The sequence below is a fragment of the Mytilus californianus genome, unplaced genomic scaffold (assembly GCF_021869535.1).
Source record: "Mytilus californianus isolate M0D057914Y unplaced genomic scaffold, xbMytCali1.0.p SCAF_20, whole genome shotgun sequence".
NCBI classification, from domain to species: Eukaryota; Metazoa; Mollusca; class Bivalvia; order Mytilida; family Mytilidae; genus Mytilus; species Mytilus californianus.
This window is the reverse complement of record NW_026262669.1, coordinates 5,995,586-6,007,651: the sequence shown is the minus strand read 5'-3', so window position 1 is coordinate 6,007,651 and position 12,066 is coordinate 5,995,586. Positions and strand designations below refer to the sequence as shown.

At 32.2% G+C, this 12,066-nt stretch overlaps 1 long non-coding RNA gene across 1 annotated transcript; it reads right to left on the bottom strand.

The window, feature by feature from the left end:
* Positions 1-8,763: 8,763 nt before the first annotated feature.
* On the bottom strand, positions 8,764-10,812 carry LOC127731625 (uncharacterized). Its single transcript, XR_007995641.1, has 2 exons — positions 10,502-10,812; positions 8,764-8,929 (listed from the first exon to the last, which is right to left on the bottom strand). It is a non-coding gene; the product is annotated as an uncharacterized LOC127731625 (long non-coding RNA).
* Between the last annotated feature and the right edge of the window lie 1,254 nt (positions 10,813-12,066).

Genomic DNA, 12,066 nt, shown 5'->3' with positions numbered 1-12,066 from the left:
GTTCAGATTATAAGTCCTCAATGCTCATGAACTTCATACTTTATTTAGTCTTTCAACTTTATTTAATTCGAGTGTCAATTTTTTTAAGTAGAAACACACAGCTGGGGGTTCACAAGTATGCCCATTGCATCTTTTATACATGTTTTGCATGAGGTTCTTCACTTTTGATAATGAATGTCACATTTCTAGCATTTTGCATTTTTATTATGTTTGTTTATCAACTAGAACGTAATCAAATGTTGTTCACTACATTAGTTTTTTTATGAAAAGAAGGTTTCCTAACATCGTACCAAACGAGATTATAAAGTGATGGAATAAGATAAGTAAAAATTACCTAAAATATTGGTCAATTAGGTATCAGTATTATACTTTTAAGAAAATCTTAGTGATTTAAATTCAAATGGAAAGAATTGAACAATACAAATTCATATGGGGTTTTTCAAAGATGTTTGATATCAACCTGTTTCTCTCTTCTATAACACGCATGGTTAAAATGATCAATTCAATATTAAAAACATTCTATGTAATTTTATTTTTTTATAACAAACCAAAACTTAATAAGTGTCAAAATTTCAATGAATAATGTAGTTAGAAAACAAAATCGTTAAATTTGTATAGGCCGAATGCTTTCGAATTGATTCATTCTGTGCATAGAATTAAACATGCACTGCCAGTAGTAATATATAATACTATAAAACAATATAAAAAAGATACCAGGACAAAAATTATGTATGCCAAACGCGCCTTTCGTTTACAAAAGAGGCGGAAGATACCAAAGAAACAGTCAAACTCAAAGGTAGAAAATAAACTGACAACGCCATGGCTAAAACCTAAACTGACAAGAAGACACCAAACAGTATACAAAAAAACACAAAACCGGAGGTGATTTTATGTACTGTTTGTTGATGATTTACCTTCATGGAAAGCGTTCAAAGCAGAAATGTTTAAAGCCGAGGATTTATGATAACGGAAACAGTTGAAGTATGTGACCATAGAGAACCTGTAGTTCAGTAGTTGTCGTTGGTTTATGTCTGTTATATCTGATTTCGTAAATTGTTTTGTTATAAATTAGCAGTTAGTTTTCTCAATTGAATTGTTTCATATTGTTCATGTCGGGCTCATTTATAGCCGACCATACGGTATGGGTTTTTCTCATTGTTGAAGGCTGTACGGTTGCTTTTATTCACTTCATTTGAACTTTGGTGGATAGCTGTCTCATTGTCAATCATACCACATCTCCTTATTTTTATGTAAACAAAACTGGTTTAATCAACCTAAGGTTAACTTTAAATGCAAGTGTTGAAACCTAAGTTTTTTAATGATTTCTAAATCTATTAAGCGAAATTTTGAAATCATACAAATATCACATTTCAATATATGGTATGATTAATGACAATACTAATTCTATAATCTGAAAGAACAAGCTGTCATCTTAACATGTTCACTTTACTACGTATTCCATTAATTTCATTGTCGTTTCTATAATTCATTGCTTAATGGTATGCTGTGTTCTATGAATATTTATTTGAATATTTCAGCATGTAAGTGTCAAGTAGCAAACAGATAAGTATAGCGTACAATTATTTATGCAATTCATAATATAACGATATTTATACAATGGTGTTAGTAGAGTAGTAAAGTAAAACAATAAACATACCATGAAAATGATGTGTGATAGACGCGTCTAGAAAAGAGGCGGAAATACCAAACAGACATTCAAACTAATTAGTCGAATATAAACCGACACAGTCATGGCATGAACCTTAACAGACAAAACGACAAACAGCAGTATACAAACAACAAAAAAACCGGGATTGATTTCATGTGCTGTTTTCTAAATTTATCTTAACGGGAAACGCTCGAAGCAGAAATGTTTAAATCAAAGGACGTATAACTATCAACACAGTTCAAGTATATGACCATAAAGAACATACACGAAAATAATTATATCAACTTAACGTCAACATTACTTGAGGGTGTTAAAACTTACGTTTCTTTATAATTTATAAATCTATAAAACGACATTTTGAAATCATATAAATATCACATTTCAATATTTGGCATGGCTAATGACTTTACTATTGAATAATCTGACAGACCAAGCTGTCATCCCGAAATGTTCTACTATCACTTTACTACAAATTCAATTAATTCCATTATCGTTGTAATAATTCATTGCTTAATGGTATGCTGTATTCTAAGAATATTTATTTGAATTTTTCAGCGGGTAAGTGTCAAGTAGCAAACAGATAAGTATAGCGTACAATTATATATGCAATTTATAATATAACAATATTTATATAATGGTAAACGTAGTGTAATAAAGTAAAAAATACACATACCATTTTTTGAGAGAAATAGTCGAAAAAAGTATTTAAAAATGGGTTGGTAAAACACTATTATCTGCTCTTCCTTAAAACAACCCTTTTGAAAAGATTATAAGAAATTGTATTACTAAATTATTATTGTCAATTATTGAAATATGAGAAAACATAATGAAAATAATATGACTTGATTATACCAGGCGATTAATAGTTCATGAAGCTTGAATCATGTGATAATTTATGCAGCCACTGAATATGCTAATTACGTGAAAATATCCAAATTGGTATGTCCTTATGTTTGTATTTGGGAGACAGTAGTTAACCGGTGTCCAAATTGTGACTATATGTTTAGTCTTCTTTATTCTTTTTGATTATACCTATCATTTAATTGTTTTTCAAAATAAAGAATGCTGTGCTATACACCATGTATATGTAAGACTCAGATCGACGTCCGGTTTCTAATCGACGTCCGTTCCTCAATTCGACGTCCAAATCTAACGTCACAGTGAAATAAGATCCAAATCGACGGCCAATTTTATGCCCCTCTAATCGACGTCTTTTTTTTGTTCTCAAACCGACGTCCAATTTTTAGTTTCTCTAATCGTCGTCTGTTTTATGAACTTGCCGCAATAACGTCATAAATATTTTTAACATATTGTGTGCGACAAATGAAATAAGTGATCCTATAAAAAAAATGATTTCTAAAATGTATTGTCGATGTAAACAGGTTGTGATTTAAATTTTAAAATTTAAGAGATAATATAAAGATAAGGAGATGTTTTATGATTGCCAATTGGACAACTATCCATCAGAGTTCAAATAAAGTGGATGTACATGTAAGCAATTATAGGCAACCGTATGGCCTTCAACAAAGATAAAACCCATACCGCAGAGTTGGCTATAAAAGGTCCCGACATGAAAAATGTAAAACAAATCTAACCAGAAAACTGACGGTCTTATTTATCACAAAACAATTCCGAAAAACAAATATGACAGACGTAAACCAACGACAACCACTGAACTACAGGCTCCTACATTAGGACAGGAACATTAACCATGTGACGGGGTTAAACATGTTAGTTGTGAGCGCTTAATCCCTCTCCTTACTTGGAACAGTAGTGTAACAGCACAACATAAAAACATACTGCCCATTTATTTTGTATTTGTTTCACTCCAGGTGTAAAACTCAGACATGTGTTGAATGTATCTTAGAGAGTCAGTCCGAATTATAATACTCTGAAAACATTGTCTGTACTTCATTGTTTCGTCTATTGTTGAAGACTGAATTTTGCCCTCTAGATGTTGTTTGATTTTCTTTGTCGTTGGGTTATTTTCTCATTAACAATATAAAAAAGAAGATTTGGTATGATTGCCAATGAGACAACTCTCCACAAGAGACCAAATGACACAGAAATTAACATGTATAGGTCACCGTACGACCTTCAACAATGACGTATGCTCACATGTCATTTATTAAAAAGAGTATAAAATTGAGAATGGAAATGGGGAATGTGTCAAAGAGACAACAACCCGACCACAGAACAGACAACAGCAGAAGGCCACCAACAGGTCTATGAATGATTATACGACAACGTAGATCGATTGGATTAACTTATATCAAGATAAATATTAAAATGCACGTTTATATTACACCCTCTCCTAACCTGGAACAGTAGTTTATATCATAAGATGTCGATGGTTGTTTTGTTGGCATTTATCGATGTTCTATTTTGTTTTAGTTGATTCTGTGGGAAGAGATGTAACTGAGTGTTTGAAAGTTTTATAATTTTTTATATGCACAGTTAACTAATTATCACTCACATATTGTAGTTTTATATGTTTTAATTGATAAAAGAACAAACATGTTTTTTCCGTCAAACGGAGTTGTATTTGTTATTTGTTATTTGTTATGACAGTAAGACAAAACAGACAATAGAAGACTGAAGTTCCACCAGTGCTTCAGAAAACATTAAATGTTTGTTATTATAAAATATTACAAACTCAAACTTTGATTTTTTGACATGATTACTGACTATAACATTCAACAAAAAGATGTCAGTTCTATTATCACTGTACTACTTATACTAAGGTTGCTTCTATAACTCATTGCTAGATGGTATGCTGTATTGTATGATCATTTACTTGATTTTATTTTGTATTGCAGTCGGTAAGTGAATAGTTTCAAACAGATAAGTATAGTTTACAATTATTTCGCAATTTATAACATGGCGATAGTCTTTGAAACTTGAATAATGTACTTAATTATGCAGGTTGCAATAAGCGGAATGATCTAATTGGTTAACGATATTCCAAGTTATCAAAATATTGTATATGTTTAGTATGTCCGTATTTCTAAAAAAAAGTGACAATATGTCTAAATTGTAACAATATTTTCAATTTTGTGTCTTCTTTTTCCTTATTCCTTTCGTGTTATATATCTGTATGTCCAAGCAATGTATCAATTCCCATATCATGTTGTTATCCAGAATTCCTGGTTATTTGATTAATCGTCACCATCTAAAGTTGTTTTTGATTAATAATTAAGTGCCAGTCTGTCTAAGAATCAGGCAAATTCTAAAAATTTCAAAACATGACATATTTCAAATATTCATCTCATCCACAAAATATGTTACCTTTAGTCAATCTAAATTGAACTGTATAATCAAATTTAAGAAAATCATTTGCAGTATTATGTATTAGCACTTCGAAGTTCTATATGTTTAACTATTATCCTATGTAAATTCAGGCAATTTCAATTCAAAATAATTTTTATTACCAGAACCGTACAATCACAATGATTGCAAATATAAATACTAAGCAAATAGAAATTTCAGGTTTAAGCCTTCGTCTCGTGGGTTTTTTCGTCTGCTAGTCAAAATTCCACTCCAAAGATTCTGTTGCTTTATTCATGAAAGAACACAATTTACAGAGTTACTTCCCCTAGCAGAACTCTTTTGGTGTAAACAACATGTGGCAGACAATGTTGAACTATAGTTTTTCAATCTTATCTGACGATGAATGTGGGATTTCACAGTATTCTAAGGATGAAAAGACATCATGCTTATAAGACAATGTAATAGAATTGTTGAACCACCACCCAAGGATTAAAATATGCAAAAATCAAATCGGAGGGAAAATTGATTTTTTACAATATTGGGATCTTTTCCCACTTACATGACCATTCATACTTTGTTTGTCCAAAACACCAACAAACCCTAGGAATATGCATGAGATTGAGAGAAGGAATGTTGTTTGTACACAACCGTCTCACAAAGGAAGAATCAAAGTCAGTAAGAGCAGTGCCCATCCAGACGAGCAGGGCCTTTTCTAGGTTCTAAACACTAGGTACACTATTTACATATTATTACATTTTTAAAAGATGATTTTGTTCATACACCATTCTGCTCCCCCATTATATATTTTACTGTAAAATTGAAAATGGCTGTGGTTCAACATGAATATAAAAAAAGGGGGGGGGGGGGGGGGGGGGGGTTGGTTATCAGACTCATTTTTTGTTCTTGGCAGATTTTTTTCTGTTAGATTGAAAAGAAGTCAACTGTTTTTTTTTTCTCATAGTTTATAAAGGATGTTTAGAAAAAATGGTGATAATGCCAAAAATATGAGTGTGCATTATGGTTCATAAGAGTTTCTCGTTTCTCGTTTTTTATATAGATTAGACGTTTGGTTTTCCCGTTTGAATGGTTTTACACTAGTAATTTTTTGGGGCCCTTTATAGCTTACGGTTCGGTGTGAGCCAAGGCTCCGTGTTGAAGACCGTACTGTGACCTATAGTGGTTTACTTTATAAATTTTTACTTGGATGGAGAGTTGTCTCATTGGCACTCATACCACATCTTCTTATATCTATGAAGGAGACCCTTGGTCCTGAAAAATGGACCATTGCCCTTCCAAAGGAAGGTTCATGTGTACATGTATTTCTTTAGCAAATGTTTAAGTTTTATACATTATGATGCATTTAGGCCTAAAATGATAGCACCAGTGTTTCGACTTACAGCTGAAAAGAATTAGTTAGATAGGCATTGATAGGTAGGAAAATGATTTTTTTTTTAATTTTTGACTGGTGTAAAAAGGGGAAATAATTTGACACAATATAAATAGGGCTCATTCAAAACTTCCAGAAATGTTTATGCATAGGTACATGTAAGGTTATCCAAGGAACAACTAATTTTTTTTCAAATATAGGCCTTCAACAAATTACGGAAATATTTGTTATTTGATGATTTAACCGTATCTTATTGGCTTAATGGGAGGAATATGTTGTTTTTATCAGTGCTATTAAAAAATGACAAGAAAAAATTTCCGGTGTACTGTAGTTGTTTTTAATCATAAAATATAGGGTCAGTATTTTTAGTACTTTAAACATGTTAAACACACACACATTTTTGGATTGCCTTAGGCCCATTACCTTATTTATATTTTTTAAATCTAACAAATTCGTTAAACCCAAAGAAACTCTAGCTCTCCGGCATGTCAGGGGTATAAAACATATTCTGCATTACTTGAACTTAGGGAAATTATTTTTCTTAGTTAATGTTATTTGCAACTTATTACATTGGTATGAAGTAAGAGCTACAAAGAAACTTGTATTGTATAAATAAATTCATTCCTTCATTTATATTCATATATCTTATGCTATAGGATATACATGTATACATATATATATATATATATATATATATACATGTAACAAGAACTAGGTCAATATGGCCTACATTTTCTCCTGGAGGTACTTGGGTAAAATTTGGACAATGTTAAACAAGAGTTATGCAGAGATCGCCTACAAATGTATTGTCAACAACATCTAGAGTCTTTCTGCTTGTACAAAAATCATGCATTTCCTTTCCCTACTCAAAAACATATTAGTGTTTAAAAAATTTTGAATAGGTATACTAATGGTAAATAAATAATATTTGATATAAAGTTGTATCAGCATTAAATTTGATGCATCTTATATCCATGTAGATTATTTGGCCCTGTGTCCTTGAAAAATGTTGCATGTTTATTACGACATACATTTTAGTCTCACAGTGTCGCAGTATGCCAGACAAAGGCATTACTATCTGACGGTGGCAGGGTCAACTATTATATTTTAGAAGGTAGAAGACCTTGATTCTTAATATAAATAAGAAGAGCTTGTTTGCAGTTACCTTATGTTACAAAGTTTCCGTCTGTCATATGCCCAATGTCCTGGACCTCATTTTCATGGTACACTGACTGTTTGAATATTCTTAGTTTTTCTCATCACTTGGTGTCCGTCGTTGTCTGTCATCCGTTAACTTTTACAAAAATCTTCTCCTCTGAAACTACTAGGCCAAATTTAACCAAACTTGGCTACAATCATCACTAGGGTATCTAGTTTACAAAATGTGACCCCTCCCGCCAACCAAGATGGCCGACATGGCTAAAAATAGAACGTCTGGGTAAAATGCAGTTTTTGGCTTATATCTCTGAAACCAAAGCGTAAAGAGCAAATCAGACATGGGGTAAAAATGATCATCAGGGCCAGATCTATCTGCCCTGAAATTATTAGATAAATTAGACAACCTGTTGTTGGATTGCTACCCCTGAATTGGTAATTTTAAGGAAATTTTGCAGTTTTTTGTTATTATCTTTAATATTATTATAGATAGAGATAAACTGTAAACAGCAAAAATGTTCAGCAAAGTAAGATCTACAAATAAGTTATACATGACCAAAATTGGCAGATTTCCCCTTAAGGAGTTATTGCCCTAAATAGTCAATTTTTAACAATTTGTTCGTAAATTTTTGTAATCTTTAACAAAAATCTTCTCCTGAAACTACCAAGACACATTTATGGGAGAAGACTTCATAAGTTTGATTAACTTGTGTCTCATCCGTTTTGCATATTTAAGCAAATAAAATATGTTTAAACTAACCAAGATGGCTGACATGGCTAAAATAGTACATAGGGATAAAATGCAGTTTTTAGCTCATATCTCTGAAACCAAAGCATTAGGAGCAAAATTTGAAGAGAGTAAAATTGTTCATTAGGTCAAGATCTATTTGATCTAAAAATTTCAGACAAATCAGGCAACCCGTCGTTGGGTTGCTACCCCTAAATTGGTAATTTTAAGAAAATTTTGCAGTTTTTTGTTATTATCTTCAATATTATTGTAGATAGAGATAAACTGTAAACAGCAATAATGTACAGCAAAGTAAGATCTACAAATAAGTCAATATGACTAAAATGGTCAATTGACCCCTTAGGGAGTTATTTTCTCTTTATAGTAAATTTTTAATAATTATGTTTTAATGCACGTTGTTTAACCAAACATAAAGTATTTATGTGCTAAAATGCTCCATCTATTTTGAACATATGTGTACATAATTGAGCACATGCAATTATGTATACTTCAACATTAGCCTTTACTTTCTAAATATAATAGAACAAACACAAGTTTGGATACTGAATGGCGCAGTGACCACCTTAAATTTTATTTTCCTAATACAATATGTATCTGATCTGGTTAAGTCCATCAAACTAAAATAATAAAGTCCATCAAAAACACAAGATACACTGCCTGACAGAATCTTGGACAATATCATGTTCTGCAACAAAATAATCTACAAAATAAATACAACACATTTAAATACTGTTCTATATAAAACTTAAATACAAATATTTTGTATACAAAAAAAAACAAACTTCTACCTATATATATGACGTGCGATTGTGTGGTCACTACCCAGTCCTCGATAACTAAAAAACCCGTGCAATTACCTTTTATACTGACCGCCAAACCGGTTAACGGCAATAGTTATACAACTTATACAAAATCCCCATTATAAAATTAATGCGCAATCTTTCAAATTCATTCCGCATACCGCACATAAATTCATTTATGTTTTAATGCACGTTGTTTAACCAAACATAAAGTATTTATGTGCTAAAATGCTCCATCTATTTTGAACATATGTGTACATAATTGAGCACATGCAATTATGTATACTTCAACATTAGCCTTTACTTTCTAAATATAATAGAACAAACACAAGTTTGGATACTGAATGGCGCAGTGACCACCTCGACGCACAAAGAAAGTAGACAGAAATATACATGTAACTAAATTCCAAGATTCTTAGAAACTGATAAACGCTTTTGTAAATTTTCTAACACATATCCGTCTTTGGCTCTATCTGATTTCCAGCGACCATGAATTTTAAATAATCTATCAGATATGCCATACTGAGCGGCGGCTGTTGCCCCTCCAGCTCTAAAGCTATGTAAACCAAAATCAGATATACTACAGCCAAAATCAGCTAATGCCATAGATACGATTTCTCTAGTTCTAGTGTACGACAAACATACATTTTTCTTTCTTAATGAAAATACATTGCGACTCTTAAAAAACGAGATCGATCTAAAAATATACATATCGGACTTCATATCTATATTCGCTACATCTAAATAATTTGAAAGTAAAGCAACAGGACATTGTGGACTTTCTAGCTTTGATATGAAAACATGGTTGCCTTTTCTATAGCAATCTGTTTTGCTCCTTTCGACAAAAATATCTATATAACCGTCACAAAAACTTATATGTTTGGCTTTAATGTTACATAATTCATTAAAACGTAAAAAACCAGTATAAGCTAAAGAACAGATAGTAAGTAAACGTAAATCTTTGAGTGTGCTATTGGAAGTATTATATCTAGCAAACAATTTAATCATAATATCAGGTGTCACAGGTTCCTTTTTCTTGATAGGTCTAGAAAGTGTTCTTCTTGCTGACTCAACTATTGAAGAAATTAAATCAGAGTCGCAAGGATTTTTTACGCCAGCTAAATTGTGTGCCCATCTGATACTATAAAATGCAGACTCAATTATACTAAAATGATTTGCAGATTCTATTAAATTTTGCAGATAAATACCAACATATATTTCTTTGCATGGTAAAATACAAGTTATTTCACGATACTTTTCTGTCCATTTAGCAAATCTTTTAAAACCACCACTATATTTGTCTACTGTAGATTTAGCTCTAGCATCGGTTACAGTTGTTGGCAAATTATGTAAAAGCAGACGAAGCTCAGGATGTGCCACTTTTTCATTTTCAGACCAGAATCCAGTAGAAAATATTTTCTGTAATCAAATAAACACTCCAATAAAAAATCTATAGTATAATCAATACGTACCGTTATGATTTCTATATGGTCCTGTGACCAACACTACACAATGCAAATACGTAAAACATCTTATAAGATGTACGTCCAGTGACACTTAAACATATGGTCCAGTGACCTCTAAACACATTCACGGTCCAGCAACCTTTAAGGCAGTCCAGCGTAATCATTATATAAAAACACCCAGTGGTGTAACATCTTTATCCACAATCTGTAAATAATAAAAAGCATGTTAATTCATCTGAGAAGCATCCAAACGAACAGCTAATAATAGCCCATTAAATGTCCCATTAGCGAACATAGAATTCTTATTATTGCCTGCAACTAAGATTATGTCAATGTCATGAAATTCTAAAACATCTCTGACAAACCAAGCATATTCTAAATTTTCCTTAAATAAAAGAGGCCAAAACGCAGACGATGGCCATTTCGGAACGATTAATGTTCCTACTGCCTTGCAGTTAACTAAATGATTGATGCATTTGCTAACAAGATTAACAGGGGGGACTAACCAATTATTATCCCCATTCCAATTACAAGTAAAAGCATCAATTGCACTCGTACATGGATTCCAAAATGAAGAATTAAATCTCCCGAGTTTCGCATTGTTCATATTAGCGAACCTATCAACTGTATGTAATCCCCATAATCTATCTATGAAGTTGAAAAATTCAAACGAAATACCCCAATCGTCAATATCGACGATCCTACTCAAAGCATCTGCTTTTTCGTTATCTTCCCTCGGGATCCATTGTGGATATAACGAAATATTAAAAGAAACACAAATACTAAATATTGACAAAGCCAACGTTTGCAATTCTGGCACTTTGCTACCTTTCTGAATAATACCAACAGTATTTTGGTTATCTGTGAAAAACGAAACTAAACTATTCGATAGTAAATGCTTAAAGCTATCTATAGACAGTTCAACAGCTTTCAATTCTCTCCAAGTGGAACTTTTTATAGCTTCATGCTGCAACCACTGCTTATGCATGATATAATCAGAATTAGCTACAAAACCAGCAGCTGCACCATCACTGGCGTCAGTGAATACTTTAAAATCTGAATTTTCTCGCAAGATTGCCACAGGCTTTAAACTTACAATATTTTGTCTCCAAAATAAAATCTCTCGTATAGAACCTGAATAAAAATTCAAATCTACAAATTGATCCCACTCATCTCTACTGTTAATCACTGAAAAAGTGCACCTAGTCATTATCTGAGTGACATTTCCAATAACTGGGGTAAAAGAAATAATTTTACCACAAAATTTCGCAAGCAACCTTATTTTCACTTTGTGAGGCTGTTCTAATATGACTCCTGCTAAATCTACCAGATTTGCCACTTTCTCTGGAAGCAATTGAAATAAACAATGTTTCAAATCCCATATAAATCCAAGCCAGACTAAATTCTGTACAGGCCTCCAAATACACTTATCTTTATTGGGTACAAATCCCGACAAAATCAAGTCCTGTTTCACCCGTATAGCTTGTTGGGCACATACCTGTTCTTCTTCTGCTAATGCCAAGCCATCATCTAAATAAACAGTTATCTTAATCCCATCCTTACGCCAATGT